The sequence below is a fragment of the Bombus flavifrons genome, chromosome 5 (assembly GCF_040668555.2).
Source record: "Bombus flavifrons isolate JBK064 chromosome 5, iyBomFlav1_principal, whole genome shotgun sequence".
Taxonomy (NCBI): Eukaryota; Metazoa; Arthropoda; class Insecta; order Hymenoptera; family Apidae; genus Bombus; species Bombus flavifrons.
In genome coordinates this window covers 8,212,607-8,227,342 of record NC_138446.1, presented here as the reverse complement: position 1 = coordinate 8,227,342, position 14,736 = coordinate 8,212,607, and the positions used below count along the sequence as shown (strand labels likewise).

The window sequence follows — 14,736 nt, the reverse complement described above, 5'->3', positions numbered from 1 at the left end:
TATAAGGAGCGTTAAAATACTGTAGAAAGACATCGTCTGCTTTGAGGAAGAAATACACGCGTAATATTTTATTATGAGCACTGTAATAAGCAAAGAATTGTGAACGCTTGTGTTACGCTTGTGAAAATACAATAATACAATTTACAGTGATACATTACATTACTTGAGGTACTTAAGTACTTAAAAGTAAGGCAAAGTATTTTAACAGTAGTTTGGTTTAAATTAAACGATTCTTTCAATTTTCGATAAGAATGGTGGCTTCGCGCCATTAAGTTGTCACATCGAAAACTCTCGGAGTCGCAAACTCTCTTTCGAGATCATTCGACGTAAAGAAACACTACGCGAGTTAGCGAGTTCAGCAAAGTTATCTATTAAGATTGCTTTTAAAATTGGATAACTTTCCAACGAAAAGTTACGATTTTCCTTCATGCGATTCCAAATAGAGAATTAAGAAAGTTAAAAGATACTCGAACCTCAATAATCATCGCAATCAGTGCAAATGCATATTTCCCCAGAAATAAAATTCTATCAAAGATCTCCTAAAAAAAAAAATATTAGAATCTTTTCTGCTTGGTTGAAGCAGACAAAATCGACTTTAAAATACGCAAGGACGATACTATCGGTAGATTGCGGTTTTTCTTTTCTTCTATGTAAATTCATATTTTTGAGGATATAGTTAAAAAAACGTGGCAGATTATTTTACCCATCAGGTATTGTAGAAAGCGCTATACCTTGCACATTTTATATATTTTTTCACATCATCTGCACTTTGTGCAAGTTGGCGATTTTCTGCCAAACGTATAAACACCCGCACTCTAACTAATTAGCTACGTTGTAATTTCATTTGTATCGGTCAAATTAGAACAAGTGTCCTCGCTCTGCGCAAACGTAACACGTTTCTCCCCAACTTCGCTGCCCAAAAACTTGTAGAACGAGATTCGGAGGTCCCGGAAACAGCGAAAGCTGAGTTTTCGATCGATTGCAAATCGTTAACAAGGAGCGAGATAGAAAAGTTGCGTCGTTAAAAGTTCACGCGAAGAAAATAGAAAGGGGGATGAGAGAATCGAAACTGCCGTGGCGAAAGGAAATGAGGAAAACAAAATGCGGCCAACGACGACGTATTTGTACGTTCATTAATCGCACGGCTGAATTCCTCGCTGCTCGTTTTCCTCCAATTATCGGCGACAGTTTCCTTCTTTGATGCTGAAAAGCATCGGCAACTTTTCTCAGAGACAGAGGCCAGAGATTCAACGAGATCAAAACCTTGATGTCTCCTCTGAAGACGAGTCTGCACCTCGGAGAAAGTCGATGGAGAAAGTCGCGTAAAAGGACGCAAGTGGTCGAAAGGTCGCGGATGGAACGAAGAATACGCGAATCACGTTGAAGCTAAAAAGTTCGATGTCGCTTTTTCACGGTATAAACTGTTTCTTCGCGACGTCTTTTAATTAATCTTCTCGCACGGAACTTTTAAAAGAGTTCCTCTCTTCTTTCTATCGTTTTTGCCCGCGCAGTTGCAACAAGACGGAAGTAACTGGTGGAAGTCGGTTTCCACGGTCGAAGAAAGTTCATGAATGATAATTCCGTCTTGTTTTACGATGATGAGGTTCTATCTGCGAGAACGAGAAACGAATGCAAGTAGATTTAGGATATGTTGTAGACTTATCTGGTCGATTGGGCAATTTACGAGAACGACGAGGATGATACGATAAGGAATTGTTCGTGCAATTTGGCGCGATCTTTTAATTCTGCAGCTCTGTTTACTTTTGTAAGTTTGTTTTACTTCTTTTCTCTTTCGAAATTCTTGGTTTCTTTCATCTGTCAGGAAATAAAACGAAGAGGGATACTTGACGTAGGGTTTTACTTGTGGAATTTCGACTGGTATTTGTTTGCTTCTTTTTCTTAATTTATTTCACCTTCTGTCTCTTTTCTTTATACGAGATACTTGGAACAAGAATTATTATTCCTTTCCTTTTATAAGCCTACTTTCTTATGCAATTTATAAATTATAAAAATTCCATAGTAATAATTAATATATTTAACAACTTACTATAATCTATTTATATGTAACCGTTAAATTATAAATTCAACAAATATATTACACATCAAAGTCTATATATTGTTATAAAAATGGAACATAATTAATAAAAATGGATGTATACGAATATTTCTTGCGTTTATTTTACGTATGCTTTTGCACCGCACATTTAAGTATCGTTGTACACGTAACGTTGAACACGTGTTGAACTGAAGCACTTTTCTTCAGAAATGTTTCATATCCGGTCCAGAATCACGTACGCACATATATCATTCCTACTTTGATTTGCTAGTACCGATGTGCTTGTACCTCAGGATATCTATGAAATTAATTCCATTTGACGACTGAACACGAAAACGGCGTAGAAATTGCGGTTCATTAACGCGTTGATGTGTTTATACGCGTGTGACGAGACGCAACGAAGAGGAGAACGTTGCTCGTGGATTCGCGATGGACAATAAAAGTGTTTCGCGTCGAGCTATCCACGTAGAAATGCGCGTAAAATTTCCAGTGACGTGGAAGCGGACGTTCGTGTCTGGAAAACGGAATATTTAAGAGGAAACGGTTGGCTGGAAAGAATTATAAAGGGTTCGGATTAATATCGATACAACTGGAAACATCATATTTTCCAAATCTCAAATATTATATTTAACCAACAGTAAAATCTAACATACTATCTTTTCAAAATCTCAAACATCCAATCAACCATTCTGATAATACAAAAACAAGAAGAACAAACTTTATCAATTTACGTACTACAGAAAAAAAAGAAGAGAAAAGATATTATTAATAAGATGGAAGTTATTATTTAAGTTTTCGAATGTTTCTCGTATCAAATTTCTCTCAATTTACTCGATAATATGCTCAAACATATAAATTTAATCCTTCGACTAATTTTACGATCTGGTTATATCATACATCGTATTATGAAGTCAACGAAGGGTCACGATTCACCCTCCTCCCTTGCAAGAATGATCGCGTTCGCCTGGGCGAGTCGATTAACGGCGATCGTGTGCTCGCTAATTACAAATTATTAAGTAAACGTTAACAGCGGAAATCGGGGCCGCCATTCGCGCAAACAGATGAGCTCGCGTTGACAATTATTGACGATAAATTTGGCTCGGAGCGGGCCGAGTGTCGCGTTGTTATCGGCTGGCGGATAACAGATTTCGTACACGGTGCTACGATACCGGACGTCCGGCTAATTGTCGTTAACTGTTTATAATACCAGCAATTTCCAGCCGGCACCACGTTCGACCCAGATTCGTCGCCATCCTTCTTTTGCCATCTGATGAAAGCCGCGATAATTGGTCGCTAGCGGATAAAATAAAATGGTTCGTTAAGGTATATTCTCTGTATGTGTATGCGTGTGATTTTTTTTTAACAGTTTCGTCGTTGAAAGTAACTATAATTACCTAACGTCGAACGCTTGCTAAAGGTGACTATAATTATCTGACGAAACTCTGTATCGGATAAAAGAAGCTCTGATTGGATACAACACGACTGGACTAATTCCAGTCATAATCGACGTTTTCTTATGAAATCGTTCTCAATCGAGTTAGTTCAGTAATTCGCAAATTTGTTTCGCAAAACAATATTTGTTAATTTGTTTCTGACAAATGATGTATTCTGTAAGAACGGAATAGAAGGGTTGGTGAAACGGTTTTCATATGATATGGATCACGTACAGATTGCTTTAAAATGTGAAATATCGTATTACATATGTCACAGATTGTTATCAATGTAATATCCATCGATCTGTATAATTCCATTGTTATATAAATAATAATCTCTGTTATTACGAGTAAACATGGATGGAGAAATGTAAACTAGAATGTAAAATTAATATTGAATATAAACTATTCTATCATGGAAAAATACGAATATGTATAAACAGACGTAGGGACGATACAAAATGAATAAATAATACGAAACGCTCGATTAAAATTAGTGACTATCCGTCTACTTTATATAAAATTATTATTTCACGAGTTGATATCGAGATATCGATAATGAGAAAGCAATTCGAATATCTATTATGTTCCTATGTACAATCGTATCTTCAAATTTTCAAGATAAAATAGAATTACCGAATTATACACGAACGATTGAATGCGAGATACTCAGTCAGGTACGTACTTCCGTCACTCCCGATCTACGTTACGATTCACATGAAAAAGAAAAAAAAGCGCATATTCTAAAGAGAAAATTACGAACTGTAACAACGCATTACGCATATATTGGAATAAAAATTCACGAAGAATTTAATTTAGCAGGGAAACGTGGTAATCGTCGCATCGAATAGTCGAACATTCGAAAGCCATGAAAACAAATTGCTGTGGAGGCTTGTGAAGAGTACACGTGCGAGCGAGTCTCGGGTTTTTAAATAAAACGTCACGTGTACAAGGTATTTCATGGAGTTACATTATGCCATATAACGAATTCAACTAGGGACGGCGACGCGGGAAAGGGCTTTCGGAGAATCGTGGAGGGAAGTCACGGCAGATGTACACAGAAAATGCATTTTTTAAAGTGAGCCCGAGTTTTTGATGCGACGGGAATCTCGCCGGATCTTGTTTAGTACTTGCGCTTTTCCTCGTTGAAATATTTTAAAGTTTCATGTGCCCAATCCTTTTGTGTCTTGTGTCTCGAGTACGGATCTCGTTTCAACCTGCAAATCTTTCTCTGATGAATACGATATCCTTTATGTGTTCGGGAATATGCGTATTTAACACGTTAGCGTCATTAATAAAAAATTACGAAATTTGGAAATTAGAAATTGTACAATTTCCTCGGCACATTGGACGGTCGTTCAAATAACAACATTTACAGTGGCTCGTTAAACTATTTGAAAGAAACTGAAGAAAGAAAATTTTATGTACATGTTACGTATGTCGTGTAAAATATTTTGAAGTTTCATGTACGTTGTAACGAGACACCATTATCGCGATTATGTGAACAAAGTTCAAGACAGGTTTGAAAATGTGCGTGGAAGTTTCAAGTATTTATCGCAAACACGTGTCAGTTAATGTCACGAACAAACTTTTGTACCATTTTTCTTCTATACGTGTGAACTTTTTATAGAAGATGTGACATAAGTTAATCGTTACGGTATTCAGCACTAGAAGTACCAGAGTTTCTTGCTTCTGGTGTCTTCCCCTTAGGTATCTATACTTTTATTATTATACCCCATAAAAACCATTGTTAAAAATAATCTTTTGTTTCGTCTGCAACAGAAAGTTTTATCTGAAACAAGAAAACGATTTTCTTTGAAAGTTAAAAGCTCGCAGATAATTATACTTGTTAGTAAAAACAGTAACTTTTGTCGACACAAAATTAATTCAATGGGGCAAAATAATCCCACTGATCTTTCCAGTATTAAATTGATTCTAATAATTTAACGAAGAAATGTTTCAAATAAAAGCACAATGGTATAAAATAGAAAATCTGTCGACATAGAAAACGGGGTATCGAAAGTACGTTTCCCTTTGGCAGAAAGCTAAAGCAATTTGACGTGTTTGAAATATTTGTTTACTTTCCTTTTCGCTATGTAATTACGAGAGTAATTCGTAGCATTCTTTCATTTTCTTCATAAAGTTCGACATTTTCCTCGTTCATCGAGGAAATCGAATGATCGATTCTAATCGCCATACGTTCAATTCGCAGAGAAACGCAACAGGGGATTGGGAAACGGTTGCCCGAAGAGAAATATGATCTGTTCGGTCCCGCTTGTCGACAACGGTTACCTATTTGTCCGTTTCCGGAATAATGCCACGTTAGTTCTGCTCGGCAAACCGTGAGCTCTGCGATTAGTTTCCATGGCGGGTGGAATTATCGTGGAGCGAGTGCGACGAAACGAAACAAAGGGACAAAGAAATACGGACCGTATAATGCGTCGAATGCGTTAATGAGTTCGTTGATACGGCTGCACGCTGAAAGATTCGCCCGGAAGGTGGTTAAATTAATTTCGACGTTGTATTGTGATCGATTATGAACATAGAGAATTTTCGAATATATTTGGGACAATATGGAAAGATGCTTAAATCGTATCGATGCTTTGTATTCCATAGCATTGAAATCCTTGCAAAAGAATAATTAGGGAATTGACGAAAAATGATTAATCCTATGTTCTAAAATTTCATCCGCGTAATATTACGTTCGATGAAAATGCTAATATTATGTTTCTTTCTCACGCACTTTTTTAAAATTCAGTGAACCCCTAAGGGGTTAAGAAATTATCGGGAGCTTTAAAATTTGTTATCTCGTTGGGAACTGTGTTCTTGTATATTTCGTAACGATGAATAGCAAAATAAGGTATAACGTAATAAATAACTTACGTATCTACAAGGTGTATTTTTGTAACTGGGCCAAGTTGTAATTCTGACACGGTAGAATATAGAAAAAGGTTACCTGGCTTCGAATGATACATTACACGACGTATGTATCCACTCTGGAAATGGAGATGTTTCAAAATCATATATTGAAATTGAATATAAAATTATATATGTCATGAACCGTATATTTTTTCACACAGCTATCGATGTGTTTTATCATCCCTTACGTAAAAGTATGTGTTATCGTCTCAGAGTTACGGCTTGGTCCAGTTGCGTGAAACATCCTATACTTGCAAAATTAAATTGATATTTGTCAATTAATTGAATTTCTAATCCTTTCCCATTCCATTTTATTACGACGTCGAACACGTGAATTTGTTCATACTCCAAAACTGTACAATTTACGATCGGTAAACTACGTTAGTCTATTCATTTAAGTTCCCGTCCCTACGAATATTTAATATTCGCATAATACTCATCGTTTTCACGCTATCATAATTGCAATGCGAAGAATCGAATTCTAATAAGCTAGCTCGTTTTATTATTATTTCTCAGGATTATTAAATACGAGCAATCTTATCATCTTCTCGTTATACCGTACTAACACCACCACAAAATTCCAATAATAACGACAACGATAAATATTCGCTATCAGAACGAACGTTGCAGAGAAGTTGCACGTTCACCCGCGCATTTTCCAAGGCATCCATAAGCGACCAAAAGGCTGCAATATTTCATAGGGTGGCGTTCGAGCGTATCGAAATAAAGTCACGGGAGAATGGTACTTTTCTACTCTCGTTTTTACTTGAATATTACATTTTGAAATGTTACGTGCGTGTACCAAGTTTATCCGAAAAGTGTCCAAATATTTGGAACATCAGGGGCATCGCTCGATGCTGCTCTAACTTAACAGCCATTTTAAACAAATGTTACCGAACACGTGTGAACATCGTGTAAACACGTGTAAATTTAATGAACAGTTCTGACCGCGGTTATGGTCGTTTGCTGGTAGGTGAGATCTCTGATACGACTAAGGATAATGTAGTATCGTAAATAATTATGATTAGTTTATTAATGATAATTGGATTAAACAGATGTTAATTAAACAGAAAACAATGCTTATTAAACATGAACTAATTGCAACAAACGTATAATAATTAAAACAACTAGATAATTAATTAACAATTCTTGTCAACGCAAATTTAATTCTCTCTTAACAACGCTAACAACACTATCTCGACAACGCAATCCGCACTCTCTGACTTCTCAACTCATACTGCTGTTAATTCGTTTATCGTCCCCTAGCAACCCCTTGTCTTTTGTCTTAGCCTCGTATCTCTTGTCTTAGCCCTGCTACGCACATTCTCAGCAACCGCTTCTTTACAATCCGCACGACACCCCCCAGGTCTCTCGTCCACGATACTATAATAATTATCGTATTAGGTGATGTTAACTCTGGAATGATACGCGACTTACGAATTACGATAGAACTTTATTCATATAAACTTGTAAAGAGATGAACAGTTCACTGATTTTCCTCTTTACTTGTCATTTTTCATGCGTATAACAAGGGACAGTCGCGATTAGGTAACTAGATTCACCGAATAATTCGCGACGAATGTTCATTTAGCTAGAGCACTGACTAAACTTTCGTTTGTATAAATGAAAATCTTATTTTCCATTTACGTTACCTATCTTTCTCACATGTTCCTCACATTTGATTTCTTCGGTACAAGCTTCGTATAATAGTCGTCAATAGCGTTCCAGCGTTATCTTTATAGTCCTACGTAATATCAAACTGGATTCGACATTTTGTTTCACGCGAATTTTTTCATTTTTCACATATAAAATATAATGCACAAAATATTCTTCCGTATTACATGTTTATTCGGTAGAAATATTTCAAGATACACGCGTCGTTGTCTAAATTCTCAGCAGCTTCCGAGAATGTCTTTTTGACTATAAACTAAGAAGAAACTAAATATCAAACGTTGATCGCGCTATAAACATTGAACATCCAGCAGACGCATACTTTTTTATGGAACTCGTGTACTCTCGAATCGCTTGGATCTTTGCGCACAAAGTAGGACCAGTCATAGCATTCGACGTCTATTTTTCGTTCAACGTATCTGGAAGGTGGCGAGCTGGATCGTATCGTGGGAAAAAGGCACGTAATTTATGGGCGGACAACAACGAATGGAATTTGCGGCGCGGCTGGAACGCGAATTGCACACGCCTTGCGTGTGCAAAAAGAATCGAAGGAGGTAAGAGCAAGAGCGTGTAACGGTGGCCGGACGTGTGCGCGCACGTATCATAAAGGTATCATAAAGCTGCGGCAATAAACGTGGAATCTGAAAAATGTGTTCTCCACCACGTGCCTTGGTTTGCGCCGTGTGCATTAACGGACGCTGTTTGCTGCCCCCTTTCCCATGCGGAATTACGAGTTGCGGATCATTGGAAAACAAATTGCACCGAAGCCAGGCGTAGAATTGCTGTCCGAGGCGATACTCGTCCGAAAGTTGAGGAAATAGCAGTGGAATGTGTAGGAGTTTCACGCTGGAGATTTATAGCGAAGATATCGAGGTTTTGGCGAAGTTGATAGGGATGAGCTTAAGACGTCCGTGGTTTAAGCTTTCGCGTTCTGAACATTTTTATGATCAGAAAGGACTTCGATATATTGCCACAATGAAACTCTGTTAAACTAAAGCGTTTCAAGAAGCAAAAGGTTCTAAACGTTTATGGGTTGGTGTAATAACTATAACAATGTTCTTCCCTCGTTTCTGCGTTTTATCGATGAACACATTACCAAGGGAAAGGGAAAAAAGAAATTTAAATATAAATTAACCACGTAATAATCATCGGTTACCTTATACGTATAAAAGGGACAGGATAGACAAATTGTTATTAGTATTCTCAATTTTAATGACTGTATACTCTATTCACATAATTGTAATAGTATGTTTTACGTAATTAAAAACAATACTATCCGCAGTTGTTTGAAAGAAACTATATCAGGGAAGAATTATTTTGTTTCATAATGTACTAACGCAATACACAAGACAAGCTGAAACGTTAATTTATTTTTATAATACAGTAAGAAATATCTAGATAGTATTTGGCAGTAGCATATATGCTTTCTAAATGAATAAACTTTCACATTTCACGGACAAAGGTCTACACCGGTAACGTGCAATTTACATCACCGTCGCATCAAATAATCCGAATGCTCGATTCCCATCTCCGAATACACTTGTTACAACAAAACAGCCCGCCTCTTTCCCTCTAGACTCTCTCATATCAAAGATTCCAGCGAACGTATCGCACACGGCGCACCTAAACTCCGCCGTCTCTGAAACTCAATATACGCGGAGAAACGACAAAAGCCTCTCTCGTCTCGATTCTCGTGATTATTGCCGGAAAATTCAGTCGACGTCCCAGCGAAAAGAGGCAGGCCATGTCAGGAAAGAATACCAAGAATTTTCACCGTTGGAACTTCGGTCCACGATACAAGCGGGACAACGTTATTCTTGGCGAAACTTTCGCGTATTTGAATTTCAAACTTCTGACTCGCCATCGCACGATGAAGAGACAGCGAGAAAGAGAAAGAGAAAGAGAAAGAGAGGAAGATGCAGAAACGTAGAATAGTACGAAGTCAGGAGAAAAAGTTCCGGGACGAAGCTGCGTCGGATAGTTCGAATTGAAACACGGGCACGGATACACGTTGCCTGGGAATATTTTGTTGGGATTCCAGCGACTTCTGCCGAGATCCCTTTCGTCCCGAAATACCTCGCAACTTCCGCTGAAATTTGTCTCATATTTCGTTGATGTGTTTGCTACGCGGACGGAACGGTCTTATCGAAGGGAGAAGTTGCTGAAACGCGGTTTCCTTACAGTTTACTCTTCTTGTAGTTTACGTTGAGACGTTCCGTAGCAGAGAATTTATTAGATTCGTACGATATTGCTTTTGTCATTGCGCTTTTGTTCGATAGTTATTCTACTTAATTGTTTACGACTAGACAGACTTCGGTGTTAATTAACACGAGTTTTCGTTCTCTTTATTTGGTATTCTTCTCGATGTTAGAGCCACAAACCTGTGAAAATTACTAAAGTCATTTCATTCTTTATAAGTTCATTCTTCCTTGCGCTTTGCCTCTTATTTCTTCTTTACTCAAATCATTTATACTCTGTATAATTTTTCTCCGATCGACACCTTTCTAATTCGCCTGTAGAATCAGATATGCTTGTTTTGCCATCCTATCGAACGTTTCAAAAATACCGAATGCTATAACATGAAATATTCCCTTGATTATCTAAAAGTTCCACAGATTTATCACCTAATTTTGAAAGATTTGGACTTTTAATCTAACGAGTTGTTCGTTAAAAACGATATTAAAATCAAACATTCAGGAAAAATAAACTTCTCGCATTTTTTGCTGTATACACTTCGATTAAAAAATACATGGAGCATATAACACGTTGATTAATTCCTCGCAATACGTCATTCACCCCGTAACATCGATCGTAACGATACAACAAGAAGAAATAGAAGGAAGATAAATAATGTAAAACAAACCGGGAGGGATAGAGAAGATCGCAGGGGATCTGCATTCGAAAGAAGAAACAACAGAGGTTCTCTTATCGAGTTTCGAGAGTCGGGATACATCCAGAGACGGTTCTCTCTGGTCGTTCGCTGTTCGTTCGCCTCTTCACGCAAATTGCCGCGTTTCAAACGCACTACTTAATTAGGTATTTCTTTTTCCTCGCGTTTACCAGACGAAAGCTGCGAGACCCTCTCCAGCGTTGTTTCATAGCATCCCCTCTTTACGGACGAGTCCCCGCGGCCTCGTCGGTTAGATAACGATTTTACTTTTTCTATTTCGCTACAATGGAAATTTCCAAAGGAAAAGCGCTCGTCGTGCGATTGTACTCGACAATTTGTGGTTATTACGTTGCCCTCGGTGTCCAGGCGTTGGATTTTTCTTCTGGTGAACTCGACGCTAGTGTCGTTAAGCGACGACTGCTTTCGTCCAACAGTACTTAGAACTGTAATTTCTTTTTACTGTTTCTCCTCTTTTTTCCCCGCGTACAGCACTGCAGATTTCGTACTATTTAAATTTTATATACAATCACTGAGTTTTATTCAGTTTGGTTAACCTGCGAATTAATGGATAACAATCGTATTCAAGTAGTTTGGAAATTGTTAACGAGCAAAGGTCTTTTTCTTTTTTTTTTTTTAATGAAGATGTTTAATTCTTTTCTCGAGTGTTAGGTGAAGATTTTCTTCTCCGTCGTTTGAAGATGTTATTCATGGTTAATAAAATTTCGTTCTTCGATTAATGTAAAATGATTGATAGGCAACGATTATTAATTACAATGTTATACCTCGCAGAATATTGCATTTGGAAACCTCTTTCGTGAGAGTCAAAGGGATTATAATGTTTCTATTCTGTTTCACATCGAACACCAACTATGTCGTGTTGCTCCTTACAGATAACATAATTTTAGTTAGATTTCAGTTAGAACGCCAATCTGTGTTTATGCTGTGTAAACGGCTTATTTAATTGAGAAACATAGGGATTTACGTTTGTCTGACTCTCAAATAATATTCTATTTGAAGTAGTTTACACTGTCGTGTGTATTCCTGTATATTTCGTTTAATAAGAGATATTTCCATATCATAAGTACGTAACCCTACTACTAGTGTTATGTGTTCTACTCATTTAACGATGGAACGTCTAGATCGGAGTCTTTAGTTGAGAAACGTAGGGATGCAAGTTTGTCTGACTATGAGGCGACATTCTACTTAAGGTAGTTACACCATCGTAGCGCCCTATTCTACTTGCAACCAAAGTTATCTCTTTATATATTGTTTCTCAAGATTAAAAAATATCAATAATTATAAATTATTCGATATACAACAACGTAAAGGAGGTTGTTGTTAAATAAATTTCTCGATCAAATCCACCTACTTGCTTTAAAATTTCACTCGTATGAACAAATTCAGAACTCAAACACTTTATTCTGCAAAAATATAAATATTCAATCAGAAACATTTCTACATTTCAATCGTTCAATTCTTCAAATACTCGGAACGTTAATCGAATTGGAACTTTTTACAGAGTGGATAATTCCGTTTCTTTATATCGCACATATACATTCTCTTAAGCACAAAAGAACGTCTTAACACCTGACACCGTTTCGATATTAGATTCCGCAGAGAAGAATGAGAATTCTTTTTACTATCGAGCGCATCAAACGTCCACAGAATGGCCGTGTTCCCGCATAATAAAGCCAGTGCTGGAAACGTACCGTGACGTTCGAGAGTCTCCAGTTTCAGCGCGTTATTTGCACCCTGGAAACCGACGCAGCGCGTCGCGTTCTATCGAGTTCTCGTTTTCCATAAAATACCCGTTCCATCCCCCGCCGGTTTTCACCTGTGCTTTACCCTGTATTCTCAATCGGTCACGAAACATGACCGCCAACGATAACTCTTCGACTGGTCGATTCGTTTCTTTGGTAATTTCTAAGATGTTGTACCGAGATCCACGATATTTCAGTTTTCGATATGTTCGAAGTATCGATCGAAGGAGCCATAAATTTGAAACTTTTCCGGATGAATTTTTCTTTCAACGATGAACACTGAAATTTAATAGATATACCTACAATACACTGAAGTTTGAGAAAATATAGGTCAGTCATAATTTTTTTAGAACGAGACGTTTCATTTATAACGATAAGTCTTACATGATATGTGTTGCGATCTAGCGATGTCAAAGAAATTATAACTATCGTTCCAGTCATTTTCTTCAAATTTATCGTAAGAAGTTTTTGGTAGATCGAGAGATTTAAAATTTGAATCTCGCAACTTGCGAAATTTCAAATATTTCAACGTAACAATTTTTACATTTCCGTCCTCTGATTCTCATTATGGTTTCCCACACTGAAAAATGTGACACTCTGTTAACTGCAATTTTTCCCTTTTCAAGTTTTATTTAAATAATTTAACACGAGTTTTAATTAATTTGTTGCGTTCCCCGTAAACAGATATTGGTTTCGTTTAATGGAATTCGTGTAATGTTTAACGAGGCTTTTCTTTATTTTTCAATTTCTATACTTTTTGTTTAAGTTAATGTCAATGGTACAAAATTTGATTTTAAGAGGATTTTTCTTCAAGTAGGTAGTTAAATTTGGAGGAATAGAATGTACGTTGCAACAGGTACTTCTATGAGTAAGTAAACGTTGGTGAAGTCGGTTGGTGGTTGCTGTTCCTCTTATTTATGGTACTTATTCAGCCCTATAGCCGTAGGGTCTTCCTTTCAGGATATTATCGTTGATATGTAGCATTAGGATTACTAAGGTTTCTCAGATTCCTTTCAATAAAACTTGGATAACACTTTCGAAGCATACTATTGAATTCATTCTTCAAAATTTCTTTCGTTCCAAAGAATTTGGAGCTCAAATGATCTATAAATTCAAATTGCTCAAAACATTAAAAAAGTTACACGAAAGAGATGCAGAGAGATGTAAAAATACAAAAACTCAGCAATTCGGAAATATAAAAGAGTTAAATTTGCAGATTCCAAGACTTGAAAATACCAAATAGAAATTGAAGATTTAAATATTCGACTGTTCAAAACTTCGAAAGATCAAAGGCTTAACGATATGAAAGTTAATTAAAAATGTGAAAGATTTTGTTCAAGAAGTTCAAACTTTCCGAATTTAAAAACTCATAAATTCGAAAGGTTGAAGATTTAAAGATCAAAAAAAAAAAAAAAAAAAAAATAAAAGCGAGAAAACGATAAAAATAGTAACCTCATTCATTCTGGACCGCTTCATTACAATTTTCAGTTATTGTTGAACGATCTATTTATACCCCGTCACGCAACAAAAATTTCTCTCACCTATCTCACGGTAACAGGCGCCGCTGCATTTTGTTTGTTCTGGACTCGTATCGCGGGAAAAAACGCGAGTGGAGCAGCATGAAACAGGGCGGAGGAGGATTTCGTGCGAGCTGCGGCGAACCAGTAGAATTTTCGTCGGGTCCGTTAAGTCTTTAAGCAGCTTACGATTTCGTTTTACGTTATGCGGATAGCGCCGGTGGAGCCAGCGGGACCGGCAACTTCCTGTTAAACGGATGCCGTGGAAATTCGAATGCTGAACGAAGAGGTTCTCCGAGAGGAAAAGTTTCAGTCAGTTTCTCGATTGTCATGTCCGTTTCAACTTGCGTTCGATCTGAAAATTCCATTGAAATTTTTTCCTTTGTCGTATAATCTATTAATACGGAGAAAAACGATACCGAAACATGAAATTATGGTATCACAGAGATAGAGTATAATATACTCATGATCATCTTTTTTCATTACAAAT

The 14,736-nt window shown here is 37.0% G+C and overlaps 1 protein-coding gene across 1 annotated transcript in view; it reads left to right on the top strand.

Moving 5' to 3' along the window:
• Dscam3 (Down syndrome cell adhesion molecule 3) overlaps positions 1-14,736 on the top strand; it is a 313,340-nt gene that overhangs the window by 70,906 nt on the left and 227,698 nt on the right. The gene's annotated exons all lie outside the window — the stretch shown is intronic.